The following is an 18,666-nucleotide window of genomic DNA, read 5'->3' as shown; positions in this document are numbered from 1 at the left end:
AGGTCGGAACTCAACAAACAGAAGGATGGAATATTCATGGTTGCCTATAAGTATTAGAGTGAGGAAACATCCAGACACAGTGACCCAGAACAGTCAAAGGCCTATGGAGACTAAAGGAAAATGTTGAGCGGGAAACACAATGTTGCATGAACAGTATACAGAAGACAGCCTAACTGCAACAGCTTGCAGGAAAGCAAAACTGCCCACCACCTAAGAACATTAACTGGCTTGATCAGCAAAAGCATCTAACAAGATTTTTTTAAACCAGTTCTTGTTACAGAAATCCAACTTTAAAAATTTATCAATTTTTTGTTCAAGTTTCAAGAAACCAATATGCAGGAGTTTGCAGAACAAAACGTAAAACAGAGGTTGATATTATGGGCAAAGATACATTAATGAAAATACACAGCTGTAAAGGCATATTTCTGTTCCACATCTAGTTATCTAGACCTTAGTTCCTTTGCTAATAGGGATTTCTAAAAGTCTTCATTATTTTGCACTTTCTGGAAGCTCAAGAACAGCACAAAAAGCAGCACTATGCAGGATGAGTTTGAAACAGCAGAGTATTTTAAAATCAGCCTAGAACACCAAACGGGAACTTCACAGAGAAGCAGAATCAAACAACACATCATGCACAAGTTTAATCACAGGTATGTCACAAGGATTTTTCATCCTCTATCAATATTTTCCACTACCACAATAGTACACAGAAGTACAAAATGTACTTTTGACCATCTCTCCAAGCATTTGGGGACCACACAGGACATCTCTGCAGTTTAAAATACAACAGTTCATCCAGACAGCATGTAGAGATGAACCAGCTATGTCTGGCCAAGGCAACTGCACTTTTTTTTCCTCTTTTCGATCCTGAAAGATTGCCAAATATAAATAGCTTTAAAAAAACCCAAAATTTAAAAAAAAAAAAAAGAGATACAATCAACAAAGTGCATTAGGCAATAGATGTGCAACATCAGAATAACACAGGAGACAATAATACCTCCAATGAAGAAGCTTGGCAAGCAGCAGAGTACTCAGCCTAATACTAATGTTCCTTTAAAACACCAGTATACTGGAAACAGACAAGTGTCTAACAGTCTACTCAGCATGCCACAGCAGTAAAACAGAAGAAAACTGGACTGTCTCCAATACAAAAGAAAATTAGACTTATGTATAGCTATGCATTTAAGTTATTTCAAAAAAGCCTTAGTATTTTTGACATAAAGGTTTCAATGCCTTGCAGAAGAGGTCAGTGGGTTTGGTTCACTCTCTATACGGAGTTATCAGTCCCCAAAGAAAAAGGGGCTTGTCTTCTACCAATTAACTCATCAAAGCTGTAAGCCAAACCAAAGTGTTGTGTGCTGGTTCAATATTCCAGTTAGTACACAAAACTAGCAGGCCACACCCCCTTTTCTGAACCTAAAGCAACATTATGAAATCAAATGTGGTTTGCTTCTACTCTTCTGCCTCATTTCAATGAGACTCTATTGCTCACATTTAAACCAAACCATTTGCTTTCACACACACTCCTTGTTTTATATATACATTATTCAGGTGCAGGTTCATCCAGCTGACCATATCCAAAAAGTGTGATGCCATCCCACTGACTGGAAAGGGAGACTGGATCTCTTCCCACTACAGTCATCTCAAAGAATGAACCAAGGTCATATAATTTCATGGTCTGTAAAAGTGACTCCCTCATTTATCACAAAAGTCTTTCTAGATTCAATCAGGTGTTGTCTGATGCTTCAGCGCCTTGGATGAAAGCAGCGGGTGAAATATCACGCTTTACAACAATATGCATAAAGTCTCTACAGGATAAAAGCAAGAACTGTGTAGTTTCCACACCTCCAGAGGCAATTTTCCATTCCGTGCTTTTAAATGTAGTTCAAATGTGGTATATGAGATGCTCAGTTTTACAATAAAGTAGCAACCTCATTTCAAAACTGGGAAAAATTCCAGAGCAAACCAGAACTCAGCACAGTCCAGTCCATGTTCAGGAATAATTTCTTCACAACTTTCTGAGTTGTGGAGAAAACTCAGAAAGTTGTTTTCAAGCTTTCAGCAACAAGCTTCCCTAACTGAGCAAGTGGATCACTTCAGCTTATGAAAAGCAATTTCAGGATAATCTGAAACTCGGGTGGAGAATATTTCACCCCATATGATTTCAAGCAGAATCTAAGGACTAGTTGGAGAGAAGCACAGAGTATTCTAATGGCACCTGCATTTTACATTCCTTCCTCTCTTTCTAAAATCTGGCATGTTCCTAGTTAAAAGTTAACTGAGTGGACTTCCTGAACATCAGAGCTATGGCATGAGGCTATTTACAGCCTTGTCCTATCATTTTTTCCTTTTTCTTGTCAAAACAAACTTAAGCAAACTCCTCAACAATCTGACTTGTTACAGAACAACAGGTGCTACAGAAACTATGTTGTCAGCACTGCAGAAATAATGAAAGTGATTGTAACAAGGCTTTTGAGAAGTGCACCTTACAAATAGTTTTATGGAAGATTTCATTTCAAAGGTGACAGTGAACATTTGAGTTTTCTTCATTATCCTCTTGGCTTTGGTCAACTGTACATCCTACAATTCTCATTCACAAGAGACAAAGGGAGACAGGGCACTTCCAAAGTAATAAAAATAGTAGTAATAATAATTTCATTAAGCTTGTCACATCCCTTCTGTACAGTTAAAGACTAAAAAGTGAATCTTTTTCTTCAGCACTGAAAAAACAAGCTAGAACTCTGACTACAAATTATAAAGAAGAAATTTAATCCAGATTTTTTCAACTAAACAAGCACAAAAGGGATTGTTGTGGAAGTAAAGAATGCAAGTACTGTAAAAAATACTATTCTCTTGCAATATACCTGAATCCAAGTAATTTTCACCTGTACAAAAGGAAACGTTGCCAGCTACTACTTCTCCAAACTGACCACTGACATTTCCACATGCCCATCCCCATCTATTCATAATGCCACACAGTAAACAAATACTGCAATATCCACTTAACAGAATAAATGAGCACATCTGAACAACAACCCTGCTAATCTTAAGGCTTCAGCCAGTATCTTTTCATGAAAAACAATAGAAAAAATTTTGCATTTCACTTCCTAACAGATCAGGTGAAAACAAAATCAAAGAAAAATCTGTGTGTCATCTCAACTAACTTTCTGAAAGGAAGAACACAGTACCAATGTGAGCCATTCCCGTAATCTAAAAGCATACAGAGAACCACTGAATCAGGTTTTTGTGACTTTGCTTTAAGTCATTTCAGGACTGATGATACAATGCAAATTATTTCCATATCAACAAACTGATCTTTGTGAGTCAGACTCCAGCAAGAGTCGTCCCTTCTTTTGTTAGAAAACAAAGAATAAAAGGAATAGAGTAAGCTATATTTTTATCTCAGTCATAGCCATAAACCCTGAATGCCATCACTGGGATAGGAGCATTCTCTTGAATTCCAGCCCATGAGATGCCTGTTGAAACTTAGCAGCTTTTTGAACAGTACATCCTATATCTTTGCACGGGGTTTTGCAGTGCACTAGACAAAGTTACGCTCACATTTACATGCATTCAGTGAGGCATTGCTTTAAAAAAAAAAGTCTTTGAATAGAGGCTCCAGGCACAGAGCCCAATATGCAAGGCCCATATCAATATAAAACATAATCCAAACTAAAAAGAATTCACAATACAATTAAACACAAGCAGGCAGCATGTAGGAATTCATAAAGCTGCTACAAGCAGTTTCTCTTGAGCACAGCCTGCTCAAGCAGAGCAAGTCTGACTGTTTACAAGGTAAGTTTGCAATTATAAGAGCACTTTTAATAGTAGCAATGTAATTTTAATCAACCTCTCTCTCCATTACTCATACCTGCTCCTATGTCACCCTTGACTTCTGCTGGAACAACCATTTTTCTGGCTGCATAATAAAATACATTGGGAAACAGACCCAGTGCAGGAGAGCAAGCCTCACAGAAAAAGAAAGGGTATTTTTTAACCCAGACTGTTTCCTCAGTGATTCTTAGTACCAGCTTTCACCAAGAAATACTCCAGCACAAAAGAAAAGTGACTCAATAAGCACATGCAAAGAAAAGCATGTGGAATAATAGAAATGTTGGTGAAACTGCAAGATCAGCCTATGTATCACAAGGGGATTAGAGATAAGGGTTGATGTTTGTTGCTTTTACCCTGGCACAGTTAAAAGGGGCAATCTGAGTACCATTGCTCCTAGCAAATAAGATGATTCAAAGAGTTTCCTGACACCTGTATTTGTCCTCCTTACGACATCTGTGCCTCTCTGCAGGTGGAAGACAGAGTTTGCTTTGGGCCAGATAGGCTTTACAAGTAGTTTTTTAAAAGATTTGTGTGCTACCTCAGGATTTTGAAATTAAATTCCTCAGACTCTCATCAAGAGCCAAGATAACATTTAAAGACACTTAAATCTGTGGTTCTCTATGCTGTGTAGTCATCTCACATTACTCCAGTCACGAACCACTTACAGGTGTTTTCTAGTCAACAACTTCAGTGATAAATTGCTGTGTGTAGACATCATACACAGACAGAATAAAAATAACAAAACACATGCAGAAGAAGACTATTGACAGTCATATTGAAAGCATTTTACTTTGTGAATTCAGCAAAAATAGGAAAAACAAACTGACCAAAAAATCAAAACCAACCAACTATTCAATATTTCCACATCAATGGTCAGCATAAAACACTGAAACAAAAGACAAGTAAAGATAAGAGACATTTGAGTTATTCTGGTGTCTCTCATCAGTGTAAACTCATGTACTTAACTTTTTACTTTTTGGATTCCAACTGAATGTCATACACATAGGAATAAGTTCTTAACTGCTACATCACTGGCAACTTTGCCAAACTTTTGGCAAACTGGAAATGTGACAACAGGCACTAAAATTACTGCATGACCCTCTAGACCTCTTTAGAGGTACCCTTTAAAAGGAATTGTTTAAAAAAAAGTACAATCAGGTTTACAAAACCAACTACTTGTTTTGTTAATTATTTTGTTCTAATCATCTCCTATTTTTGAGGAGTAAAAGGTTTAGTTTCCACCATTTAGGCTACATTTGCCCTTTACATGCAGCACTGAGCCTCAGTACCAGGTGAGGTTCCTGGGCAAGCACCCTTGAGCTGTGGTGAGGGGCAGAGGAATAGTGAGGGAAACAAGTATTTCTTCTTTTCCAACTACCCAGGCTTTGAGAAGCAGCTTAAAGTTTCAGATATCCATTAGCCTGAAGTAAATATGAGTGTTGGGCTACAACATTATTCGTATAAAATCTGCTGTGCCACTGAAGATGTCAACATCCCATCTATTCATATTTGCCTCTATACTATAGCTCCACTATCCATATTTTACAAGTTGTCCTTGATCCACTCCAGACAAAACAACACAGTTGGTCTAAATCTGTAACTGATAGCTAAACTGTCTTATTTTAGCTGGGGCAGATGAGGGAGCTCACACCAGCCTTCACCAGGAAAATTACGGGACAGCAGCCTCTGACAGCCATGCTGAGGCAGTCATCTGGCAGGGAGAGATGCCCCATGAAGTCTGCCAAGTTAAGTCCGGAGTACAACAAACATAATTCCATAAGCAGCTAATGAAGATCCAGAAAGGGATCCTGGCTCCCCTCCACCTCCTGCCCTTGAACATGGCACAGAGTTGACATCCTCCCACTTCCCTCACCCCACACATGCCTTCCATGCCCATCCCATGCACTGCTTGTGCCTCTGCCTCACTCTGCATCTGCCCACACCTCCAGGAATCTGTATGTTAGGCAACCAGATATGGACAGGCCAGAGGAAGAGATAAGACAAGCACTAACCCAGACACACTGGGCAGAAGAAGCTTCAAGAGGAAGAGCAGAAGTCCACAGTAGGGGAAAAAAAAAGATTTCCACTTTATTGCAGCAGAGAGAAACAAAGCCAGGAAGGGCACAGGAAGGCAAGGGGTACACACTTGGCAAAAGCCACCAAGTCATGTCAGAATACAGAAATGTCTCTGGTTAGTTCTTTTACTGATACACAATTAGTTGATAGGTATTTCATGGTATTTGGTGAGCTTCATAACGAGTTAAATCCTATTTGGCTTGTGTTACTTGACTAATGCTGTGGCATCTTTCCCAACACATTCCATGAATATTGCTTCCTGTACCAGAACCTGTCTTGCTCTACTAATAAATACTTAATAGAAAGATTACATGTTATACACATTATTCTCCGTATTTTCAACAGAGCTGCTGCCTAGGAAGAATTTCAAAGAATCATAGAATGGCCTGGGTTGGAAAGATCACCTTGTTCCAAACTCCTGCCATGGCCAGGGACACCTTTCACTAGACCAGGTTGTTTAGAGCTTCATCCAGCCTCTGAGATGGAACATCCACAGCTTCTCTGGGAAACCTCTTCCAGAGCCTCACTTTAAGCCTATGTTTCTCTAGGTTTTCAAATCCTAGGTCTTTGTACATTTTCTTCAGGCTCACATGTGAGTACAAGTGCTCCCACTCCTCGTGGAAGTGTTCTCAGGATATGTCGACACTGCCATGTCAGTACACTGTGATCCTACCTCTACTTGAGGCAGCCCCAAGGCAGCCTGAGTGCATCCCAGGCAGCACCCCAAGTGATGAGCAGCAGAATAAATCGGGCAGCATGCTGTTCCCAGGCTGCTCCCAACAACCAGAAAAACTTGTTGAAACTTCTCCCACATGGTAGTGTTCAGTACAGACCTACACACAGTTCTGGGAAGAACTGAATTACAATGAAGTAAGGAAGAGAGTATCCATACATGACTGTAAGTTTTCTGGTTTGTCTGAACGGCTTTAATTAACATACCTTGATTTCCTATGCAAGCAGGGGAAAAAAAAAATCAGTAAGAGCTGGTTTGCAGCCTCACTACGACTTTTCAAGCATCATACTATTCTGTCTTGGTGACAACAACACCCAAGACCCAACCAAAATTTCAGTTCAAAACATATTTACAAATTAAGTATCCACGAACTTACAAATTTATAACAGTATCTGTGACATCTACAGTTGCAAAGGACAAGTCTAAGAGGCTGCTCCAACGTAGCCTCATCAACCCCCACTGACAGAGCTGGCACTGACCTGTCTCCTTGGCTCTTGGCCTCACTGCCGATGCGGACAGTCCTTAAGGATGGACCTGCCCCACATGGCAGCAAAGCTGACCCATCTCCAAAGAGGAGGAAGGCAGCAAGCCAGACAGCCACCCTTCCAGATTGCCAGACAACCCCTGGCTAGACATCACCCCTCCAGCCCTACATTTTAATATCACCATCTTAAGCACATGGGCCACACCTCTTCCCTGTCTCCAACCTTCACCCTTGAAGAGAAAGAAACCTCAGTTTCTTGATGGCTGGAACCACTCTTTGGGAGCAAAAGGTGTGAGAAGAAAAAAGCGTTTTTCAACAATAAGGTCCCTGATGCAGTAGGGCCCTGCACATGCCACGATGTAACTTGTTCTTCATGTCAGGAAGGTGAGCTCTGTTCATGTGAGGCATAGCCAGAGGACCTTGAGAGACAGGCACCGTGAGGTGTGGGGCACAGCCAGAGGGTGTGGAGGAACAAGTACTGCTCAGTGCCAGACACAGTCAAAGGGTTTAGGGGCACAGACACGGTGCGGTGTAGGGCACAGACAGAAAGCTTGCAGGCCAGGCACTGAGGGGTGAAGTACACTCAGCGGCGTTGGAGGAGAAAGCACCACAGGGCACTGCCCGAGTCTAGAAGTATGGCACAGAGGGTGCAGACAGGGAGAGGGACAAGGGATGCAGGTGCAGCCGGGAGACGAAGGTGGGGAGGAAAAAATCTCAGCGCAGCACAGCCAGAGGTTTGCGGAAGAGACAAGGAGTACGCGGGAGCAACCACGGAGTTTGAAAGGAAGGTGGGCAGGAGGCAACCCGAGACCCATCCCGTCCCGCCCAGCCCTGCACGCCCCAGCGCGGGACAGACCCTGCGGACGAACGCTGTCGGCTCCTCTTCCCGAGATCACCGCGCTGCCCCGCGCTCCGGTTTCTCGCTCACGCCGGATCCACTCACGTGGCAGCAGCGCGCCCCACCAGTTCCCTCACCGCCGGGCGTCAACTGCGCCTCGGCACGGCACGGCACTGCACTGCACTGCACGGCACGGCACGGCACGGCACGGCACGGCACGGCACGGCACGGCACGGCACGGCACTGCACTGCACGGCACGGGACTGCACGGCACTGCACTGCACTGCACGGCACTGCACTGCACTGCACGGCACGGCACGGCCGGCGGGAGGGCGCGGAGGGGGCGGCAGGGGGCGGACCGCCCGCCCCGCTCCGCCCCGGCACCGCTCCGGCCCGCCCAGCACGGCCCCCGGCACCGCCCCGGCACCGCCCCGGCACAGCTCCGGCACCGCCCCGCATTGCCCCGCTCCGCCCTCGTCAGCGCCCCTCAAGTCTCTCACGGACGGAGGTCGGGGTTAAGGGTTAGGAACCTTGGTGAGCGGGTCCAGAGAAGACCTCAAGGGCGATCAGAGGGTTGGAGCATCTCCCCTGTAAGCAAAAGCAGATGGAGCTAGGGCTGTTCAGCCTGAAGGGAAGTCTTCAGGGAGGTCTTTATAGTACCTTTTAAGTGTCTAAAGGGGGCTATAGGAAAGATGGGGAGGGACTTTTAACAAGGGCATGAAGTGATATGATGAGGGGGAATGGCTTTAAACTGAAAGAAGATAGGTTAAGATCGGGTATTAGGAATAAGTTCAACATTGCGAGGGTGATAAGACACTGGCACAGGTTGCCCAGAGAAGTTGTGGATGTCTCATCCCTGGCAGTGTTCAAGGCCAGACTGGAGAGGGCTCCTGAACAACCTGGTCTAGTGAAAGGTGTATTTGCCCATGGCAAGGTGGTTGGAAATAGGTGCTCATCCATTCCAAGTTAAAATGTGGTGGTCCTGTGACAACTATGACAACTGGTTTTCTGACTGTTATGATACCCACTGCTGTGGTGTTGAGGGGTTCTCCAGATGCCCCTAGATGTCAATCTCACTAGCACTTTTTGTCAGCATGGAGGAGGGAAAACTGCAACATGGCTTCTTGGTGCTGCTTTGGGATCCGTGGCAACTAAATATCACCCAAGGCAACACCAGGAAAATGTAAAAATTCCTTTTTTTAAAAACAAAACACAACTGGTCAGCTTTGGCTCACTGCTTTAGGGAACACTCCCACCCCAAAAAACGCAGAACTCCTCTCTTAGAGGATGTTCAGGATGACAGTTCCCCAGAGACTCCCATCTGGAGAAGTATGGGGCACAAATAAAGGTAACCGGGAATTTATAGTGTGTAAACAGGTGCTCCATTTTAGTTAAACATAGTTCAGTTTAAAGTCTATCACTTTAGTCCACAAAAGGCTAGAAATTAGAGATTTTGAGATGGTTAGCATGGAGATGATTGTTTGAGTCAAAAGACTGCAAAAACAAAGAATAGGGAGAGGATACGAAGGCAAATTGGGGAAAAGAGGCAAACGCGATGATGTACAGAAATGCACAAGATGAAAGGTCTGTGAGTTAATGCTAAAATTAATACATGATCAATGTCAATGCAGAGATGCATAAGGAATCTCTGCGTTGAAGGACAGCAAGAAGCTCAAAGGTCAAACCTGAAGTTTGTGATAACAGGAGGCAGAACAAACATAGAAAGCTTGTTAAAAGTGTAGAAACATTATGAGAGGCTGACAAATAGATGGTGAGATGTGGAAAACATGGCTTGTAACAGAGGTCCTGCAGAAGCTCCATAACACTGAGTGATTGATTAGGGTGGGGATTAGGAGAAGGATCTTGTCCTTTAGGATTCACTTCATGCTTCTATAGCAATTGTTAGGATTATGACAGATGATGAAATCCCTGGGCTTTTGAAAGAGTGTCTTAATAAGATCATGGGGTTTGGCCAAAAGGGATATGTCAAAATATGATAAACCATTGAGAAATACTGTATGTCTCACCTAGGAGGGGAAAATCACATAACAAAATTAAATCATCCCCTTTTCCCTTCAGCATTCAGAAGTTAGAACCTTTTGTTTTATTTATTGGTTCAAACCTTTTTCTTTTTCTTTTTTTTTGCCTAAAATATTGGGCAAGAAAAACCACAAACAAACCTTAGGAACCCCCACATCCCTGCTCAGACAGAGTCCTTGGGAGCCTCAAGAGTATTAAGTCTTGACTTTGTCCAGAGGGATGTGGCTTAGCCAGCAATATTCTTCCCGTGTTGCAAAATCTGTTTTGCCATGCCTGATAGGGCTGCCTTGGCTAAGACGAAATATGACACTGGGGTGCATAGCAATAAAAAGTAGGTTACCTGTAGGCTTCAAAAATACACAGCTGTTGTCACTCATGCAAAAAAGTAAAACAAGCCAAAAAACAATAACCAGATGCAAACTAACAGTTCTAACACTTTTGATGCCAACAGTGTTAGCTTCAACAGCTTTTCTTCCTTTGGAGCCCATAAAGACAATAAGAGTCCTTGCTTTCCATGCACTTCAGGAGCAAAGGTAATTTGAACCACCAAGCAAGCCTGTGAGGGTTGGGAGAGGACAGAAATAATGGTTGACCCGTTCAGGGCAGGTAAATCATTAACTTGCATCAGGAAAACAGCAGCATAAAGGAGACAGCTGTGCCCTACACACACAATGAAAACCAAGACACACAGCAGGTCAGAGACATTTACATTGTAAAAGAGGGAGCTAGCAGCAGACGGGTTTTCTCAGTTCTTAGCATGTGAGAGCTGCACATGATATTTATTGTAAATTTAAGTAATCTTTTAAGTTCCCTACATGCCCCATCCAAGAACAGGACAAGCGATAAACATAGACTCTGGAGACAGCCCAATGGACTTCACAAGGTGATAGAGACGACTACTGGTGTATGATGAATGAAGAACTGTGCTTGCCATGAGTAGTGATACCCAGTGCTTTACCTTTTATTTTACCTTACTAGAATCCAAGTAGCTCACCTGCTTCAAGAGTCTTTTAGAGATAAGTGCTCTCTAGGACTGTATTTGAAGCCTTTTATAGCTAATCAGCCAGAGGACAACAGGAACCACTCCCCAGTCTAGCAACAGTGTTAGGTGCTTTTGCTGACACACTACAAGGTAGTTATCCCAACAACACCAACAGATATCTGCACAGCAATCTTGAAGAGATGCAAGAGTAACCCAAATTTTGTTTGCAAGCTTTGCTTTTCTGGAGAACACTTGGTTTGCCTGTGCACTTGTACTGCTGTTCTGAGTCACAACTGCCAAACCTGCCTGAGGCAGGTTCTGCTGAAGGTAGCCAGTCTCCCACAGCTGTCACAGCACTGTGTTGGGCAGCTGGATTGGCAAAAAAAGGGCCCTCTGTGCCCCTTCTGATTTTCCAGCTGGAATTACTTTCAGACTTTTTTTACTGCTTTTTGCAGAAAATACTGCTGCTTCTCCTAATCCTCTGAGCCAGAACAGTGCCTTTCATTTAGCTGAGGTTTTCTGATAATTTTTCTGCCTAGGTCTCTTCCAGAACACCATGGATGGCCCCTTGTGTAATGCTGGCAGTGACTTTCCAGGAGCAGTTTCCACACCACAAAGGAATTCTTCCTCAGACATGTATCATCAGTTGCGCTGTGGGACAAGGTGAGAAGATGACTCAGTCCTGCTCATATCTCTCTGGATGAGCTGAGTTTTGCAGGGAAGTTTCCCCCTCTGTCTGGGGACATCCACTGCAGATGACTGTACAGAAGTGACTAGTCACTGCTGGGTTTGCATGGCTTCTTGGCACCACAAATACACCACAGGGTAATCTACTATTGTCAAGTGAGCCTGCTCCAATAGTTGGAACATGTTGACCTACATGTTGGGTTTTGACATTTGAACAATAGTGGATTTGATCAACTCTTACAAATATGACAAAGCTATTCAGATAGAGAACTTTTCATGTAAACCCACCTATCTCAAGTAACAGCATTAAAACCATTAGGTCCATAGAAAATTGTTTTGCATCTGAGATTGATGCTAGGCAGGAGTAAAGGAAGAAGGTGCCGCAAAAGTAGGGTGAAAAATGACTATTGCAAAAGTATAAGAAATAATCTTAAGTCTATGAAAAATCTTATTGAAAGGGATGTGAAGCTGTGTCACACATATATAATCTACGTATGTGATATATATATTCTACTATGTATGTATATATTTTAAACTTTCTGCATAATGTATATAGTATAACACATGTGGAATACACTGTATATACAAATAAACTTAGAATGCACACACACATATTATAAAATGCACTTTATTATATACACACTGGGCTTCTCAAATGTAAACTGGTAGTGACTCACCTCCTCAGACTGTATTGCTTGAATGGAGGCTGATTGCAACTCAATCTCTACCAGGATGGAAAATTAAATCACCCACAAAAAGTGCATTGCAGTCACCCAAGAAAGGCTGACTGAACATAATGAGAAAACCAAAAGCACACCTGGCCAGCCTTTTCCCAAAAATCATAACTTTGTATAAGCAGATTTTTCATTTTAGTCTACTCCATGTCTGAAAACTGTATATGGAAAAAAGAGCCAGACAGTGGCTGTTCTGGAGACTATGTCTTAGAGCTTCTCACAGCTGAGAATTCTAATTCACATGGTATCTACCAACTGTTTTAAATCTTTCATAAGTCAAATTTTACCTGTATGTGTTACTGACAGTGATGGGAGCAAAAGTTTTATCCTGTAGGAACTCATGTAGACAAAGCTAAAGGAAGTAGTAATTTTTTTAGGATGCTGGAGGGCTCTGGGACCCCTTTGTTGTTTCTGGGCCAGAAAAACATGCTATAATCACAGCCTTATCCACGAACTGGGTGCATAAACATGTCTGGAAACATAAGTTCCTTTTAGAGAGTACAAACTCCGTGACTCCAAAAGGATTCTAACATGTATCATTAAAAAAAGAAATCAACACCAAAACCAAAGGTCAACGAAGAAGTGAATGCTAACTTTGCAGAACACCTGCACTGTGCTGGTTAGGCTATAGTTGGCCAAGCTGACAGGTGCAGGCTGTGGTACTATCCACCAGAAGGGCTTGGAGCTGTAGGAAGATCAATAAGAATAAGCTACTAGTACATGTTACACTATTGCTGAATCTGAATAATGAACAAGGATTTTACCTAATGAAAAGTTTGTTTGGGGCTTTTAGAAACAAGTGAGTTAATGAGGCAAGGAAAGATAAACCAATATAGCCTATGGAAACTCTTTGGTGCTAATGAAGATGTAGATGTCTGTGTCATTCCTACATTCCATGTGCTACACAACATCTGCAAGGGTAAGAAAAAATAAGATCTTTGGTGTAGGTTTGAGTAGCTAGCTTCTGGTTTGCACTTTGAACATAAAAGAGACAGATTATTTATCCAAGCAGCATGTGGTGACACAGAGATATGTAAATAGCTCTCTCATATAATTTTCTTATTTCTTCACTAGTGAATCAGCACTCTCTAGGAGTTCATGGGCTGCCATGTTGCTTGAACTGGAGGGACAGGGATGCTGTCAAAGGGTTCTCTCTCTGCCATGTTCAGTGTCCATGCAAAAGCTTCAACTAATTTTTCCAGATTGCAGACATTTTGTTATGAGAATGCATTACAAAGATGGTACACCTCAGTGAAGGAATGAGAACTGACCTTCAAATCAAAGGCCTTGAGTTATTTTGTTTGTTTCATGCTCAGACCAACAATGCTCAGGAGATAACTAGTAAGGCAACTGAGTGTCACAGTGAGAGAAAGAAATCTAGAAAATTTCTGAGGAAGCCATTGAAAGTTCACCTCTACCTATTCAAAAATCACCTATCTACTTTTTTCTCCTGTCCCTTCTCGTATTTCTTAAGTCAGTCCACAAGGACTCCCATAAAAGCCACTAAATTCCATAACCTTGCTAACAGTGAAGCAGTTTCTCTTCCCTTTCTCTGCCATTCTCTAAGATGTGAAGAAAAAATGCAAGACTGGAGAAGGGAGCTTTATGATTAATTATAACAAATCCACAGTCCGTTCTGCCTTAACAGATATGACATTACTCAAGGAATGCAAAACTACAGTAAAATCATACCAAGAAGTTACTTTTGAAAATTGATTCTTGATCATATTACATGCATCTAACAATACATTGTGGAAACCTAATCCTTTAATGGATTTTATTTATTTATTTATTTTTATAAAAACATTCTGCAGATGAGATTGGGAAGAAAAGCAGGAAGATAAAAGTAAAGAAATGGATAATCAAGGGAAAAAGGTATTCAACACATTTCTGGGAATATGTTACAGTTAAGCCTGGTTGGAGTCTTCATCTGATTTTAGGCAAATAAAGTTGTATTTGTTCCCATTCTTCCCATGACAATTATGTCACCTGTGCTTGGTAAACAGGCCAGAGATTAGGAAGTTAGTCTGAAACTGAAGATATAGCTACTAATGCTCAAGGAAAGGTAGATGATTGGAAAATAGTTGTGAGACTGACATGCTGTTTAAGACACTTAGAAAAGGAGCCATAGGCGAGATATATTTCAAATGGATAAAAATAAGTGTTGCCTCTTTCTAAATTATGGTTCCAATAAATTTAGAAGTGACCATTTTATTAAGTATAAGAATTTGATAATTTAGATTAATTTTTGAAGAAGATACTAAAAATAGGCTTGGGAATTTCAACAATTTTTTAAGTGTGTGGCATATAGATTTTGTTGTCTTGTCATAGCTGGGTTCCTCATACAAACAGGTTGCTATTGAAACTGAGCAACTTCATTGGCAATATGCCTGTGAGACAATCCCAGAAAATGAAATTGCATAAGCTAATTGCTAATCAATCAAACAGAAATCTTTGTTATATTTCATAGCTAATGACACTTCTGTGGTGTCCCATATGTGTAAGACTACCACAGATCAGGCATTTTAAATTAGGCTTTTGAAATTAAGCAGAAAGAATAAATAACAAAATAAAACCAACAAACAAGTCCCAACCAAAACAAAACAGAAAATATGCCCAAACAAACAAGAACAAAATTCTCTACTCATGTATTTGCTCTTCTGCCCATGGTCTTGTCCTTCCTCTTTGGCAACATACTCATGTCATGGAAATAGGCATCAAGAATATTGTCCTTTCTAGCATTTTCTCTCTTTGGTGCCTTTTGAACATTCTCCAAAGGGTAGCAGAGAGTTTTAAGACCTCAACAAAACAAAGGGAAAATAAAACCACATGCTCAAATAGCTAAAATGTACTCAGCATTCATTTACATAAAACTATCTCTAGCCTTCTCCAAACAAAAGATTCTGATCTGATTCTGTCTACACATTCCTGGCCAGCTAACACAGCCATGCATACACTTTGCTATCTTTTCCTCCATGGGGTAAAAGACAGACAGCGTTACAGAAGCTTTTATTTCTGCACTTCTTGTTGTATCCCTCTTTTCTTTAACCTTTACAATCAAATATGACATTTTCACAAAAAACAACTGGTCCACCACAATGCACCCAGCAAAACAACACATGCCTGTCATGATTAAAGTTCTCCTTCTAAAGGATATGTATTTACATAAGCATGGCATAAGAGTTCACAAAAAACATACCTGAACTCCTATTCTTCCCAGCTCAAGTGTCTGTAACCACAGCAACAATAAACCCAGAGCAAGGAACTAACCCCTTTCTCAAGGACTGAGTAAACTCTCTTCAGTCTGCCTAGCCTGACAAAGCTGAGCTGTACTTAATAAGCACCATGCCAGGAGGAGAGGTGACAGGAGAGTAGCTGACCCCATGAAGTTATCAAACAGTTGCCTGGGTTGTTATCCATTGAAGTGCATCGATCTACTTTGGAGATTTTACTGGCCTGACTTTATTATCAATTCAAGCAAAGAGCCCTGCATACCCCTTAGCAGTCCAACACAGAATCATTTGCATTGCCATTATTATCCTTGATCTTCCACACAGCCATAAGAATATCTTTTAAGCAGACACTACTAGCAGGCAGCGCTACTGCTAATAGAGATGTGACATGCTTGCAGAGATGGGCTAAGTAGTCTGTTTCTTTTACAAAGTGCTTGAAATTCCTTTATTCCATTCCACTCACCATAAATGGCACTTGGAACCTTTCAGAACAATGAATTTTACAGATAAAGATGCTACTTATTCTGTTTAAAAGAGGGAAACAGTGTTACCAAACAGTGAGGCTCCAGGCTTAAATATATGAATAGTTACATGACTAGAAAAAGGCATTCTGCCTTGGAGAATCTGGAGCCTAAATCCAGTTTGAAGAAAGAAAACCCACCAAACAAACTAGTGAAACAGTCTCAGAAACCAAATGGTTTCTTCCAAAAAAACACCCCAAAACCAAAAACACCAAAACAAAAACACAAACCAAAACAAAACCAAAAAACTACTATCTCTCTATTCCAGCTGAGCAATCAGACTTATCAGCAAGAGACTTGAAATGCATCAGGGCATATTTTTGTTACAGGATATATCCCAGGCCTATAATGATGCTAAGAACCTTTTCCCAGGCAGACTTCTGTCATTTTTCACAGCTGCATCTGGATACACGTTAAGCACGTGCATGAGGCACCATTATGTCTTACAGTGTGCTTCATAGTAGAGCTGTATTTATTTTTCTCCTCCTTCTCCTTCTTTACTATTGTTAAATAGATCTAGAGTAAAATGTGAAAGTGGGAATGTGGCTTCATATAAAATGGCAGAGAATTATTTCACTTTTAGGTGTAGATGGGAACTAAAAAAAAATAATTGTAGAGTGTTTTGGGTTGGAAGAGACCATAAAAGTTATCTAGCTCCAACCCCCCTGCCATGTATAAGACCTCCCACTAGGCCAGGCTTCTCAGACCTTCATCCAATATATCCTTGACACTACCAGGGATGGGGCATTCACAACTTCTCTGGGCAACCTGTTCCAGTGCCTCAGCAGCCTCACAGCAAATAATTTCTTGTGGAGAAGTCCTTTTAAGGATGCTTATTTTCATTCCTCCCTCCAATCTGACACGCCTTTACACTCACTCTAGAGTAACCACATGCAAAGCAATGGGCTAAAAGAACACTTCAAACAGAGATCTGCTGAGATTAATGCAACTGTTTGCAATTGAATCTTATTTTAAAATCCCAACATTTCCAAAAAAAGCTGCACGTCCTTGATTGTTACCTTTGCATCAGTCTGTGGACTGTTACGGAATAATGCATAGTCTGATTTTTTTCATACGGAGACATTTTGGGGCCTAAATCTTCAGGGAAGTTTGCAAGTCTTACATTCACAGATCAGTTCTGCACCTGAGGTATTGTTTTCTGTACATGTGACACCCACAAATTCAAAACCAATGATTTCTAGACAGAGCATAGAAAAAAAAAAACAGTAATTCTCGAAGTTAAAAATTTCTCTTAAACTGGATGGCAGAAAACTAATAACTCATGCTACTCATCATTTCTCTGATTCTGACATGGCTTCTCAAGTATTTCTAAAGAATACTCTGAAGCTTTCTCTTTAATCTTTTCCCTTCCTGACAACTATTGTTTTACAGAGAGACCAGAGCTGAGGTTCCCCTGCAGCCCATGGTGCAGACCATGGTGAGGCAGCTGTGGCCCTGCAGCCCCTGGAGGTCCCTGGGGATGCAGAGATCCACCTGCAGCCCCTGGAGATCCCTGGAGATGCAGAGATCCACCTGCAGTCCATGAAGGAAACCCACACCGGAGCAGGAGGATGTCTGAGATGAGGCTGTGACCGTGTGGGAGGCCTGTGCTGGAGCAGGCTGTGGCAAGGACCTGTCCACTCATGGAGAAAGGAAGTCATGCTGGAGCAGGTTTCCTGGTAGGACTTGTGACCCACACTGCAGCAGGCTCTCCTTGAAGGACTTGACTTCCATAGGGACTTTTCCCTATGGAAAGGGACCCACACTGGAGCAGATTGTGAAGAATTGTAGCCTGTGGGAAGAACTAGTGATGGAGAACTGTCTCCCATGGCAGACACCCCATTGTGGAGCAAGGGAAGAACTTCTTTCCCTGAGCAATGAACACTAAGAAAGGAACAATGTGTGATAAACTGACCATAACCCCCATTCCCTGTCTCCCTGCACTATTATGGGGAAGGAGACAGAGCTGGGAAGAAGGGAGAAGTGGGGGAAGGTGGTTTTAATTTTCTCATTATGCAGCTCTGATGTTTTTAGTAACACATTCAATTAATTTCCCCAAGTTCAGTCTGTTTTGTGATCCATGAGTGATCCCTTCCCCATCCTTATCTCAACCAATGAGACTTACATTTTCCCTCCCCTGTCCAGTTATGGAGGGTAGTGATGGAGCAGCTTTGGTGGGAACCTGACATCCAGCATGGTTAACCAAGTACCAACTACTAAAAAGCCCTTTTTATGTCCCCTACCTGGGCCTGATTTGCTGTATTCATCCCTTTACGTCTGTGCACAGTCACGCATGCAACCCTCCTCTGTTCCACTCTCAAAGTGCAAAAGCCACTCTCAGAAGACTCTTGAAAACTTCATTACAATCAGAATCACCAATAAATTGTGCCACTGAAAGACAGGTCTTACACCCGTTCATGGTTAGGGGCATTTGCGGCTCCTGACATTATGTGGCACAAAGTTAGCCTGCTTTTGTGCCTTCGTGTCAATCTGGTAAGTGTGAA

General features: G+C 41.9%; 1 protein-coding gene across 1 annotated transcript in view; it reads right to left on the bottom strand.

Annotated features, from left to right (window-relative positions):
* ELOVL7 (ELOVL fatty acid elongase 7) overlaps window positions 1-8,297 on the bottom strand; it is a 31,979-nt gene extending 23,682 nt beyond the window's left edge. Inside the window, exon 1 of the mRNA XM_005531840.3 lies at window positions 7,984-8,297. The gene's annotated coding sequence lies outside the window, so the exon portion shown is untranslated. The remainder of the gene's footprint in view (window positions 1-7,983) is intronic.
* Window positions 8,298-18,666: the final 10,369 nt, after the last annotated feature.

Source organism: Pseudopodoces humilis, chromosome 4 (assembly GCF_049639895.1).
Source record: "Pseudopodoces humilis isolate 2021_Gansu_Grassland_sample_001 chromosome 4, ASM4963989v1, whole genome shotgun sequence".
NCBI classification, from domain to species: domain Eukaryota; kingdom Metazoa; phylum Chordata; class Aves; order Passeriformes; family Paridae; genus Pseudopodoces; species Pseudopodoces humilis.
The sequence above is the reverse complement of the archived record's forward strand: the minus strand, read 5'-3'. Positions and strand labels throughout refer to the sequence as shown.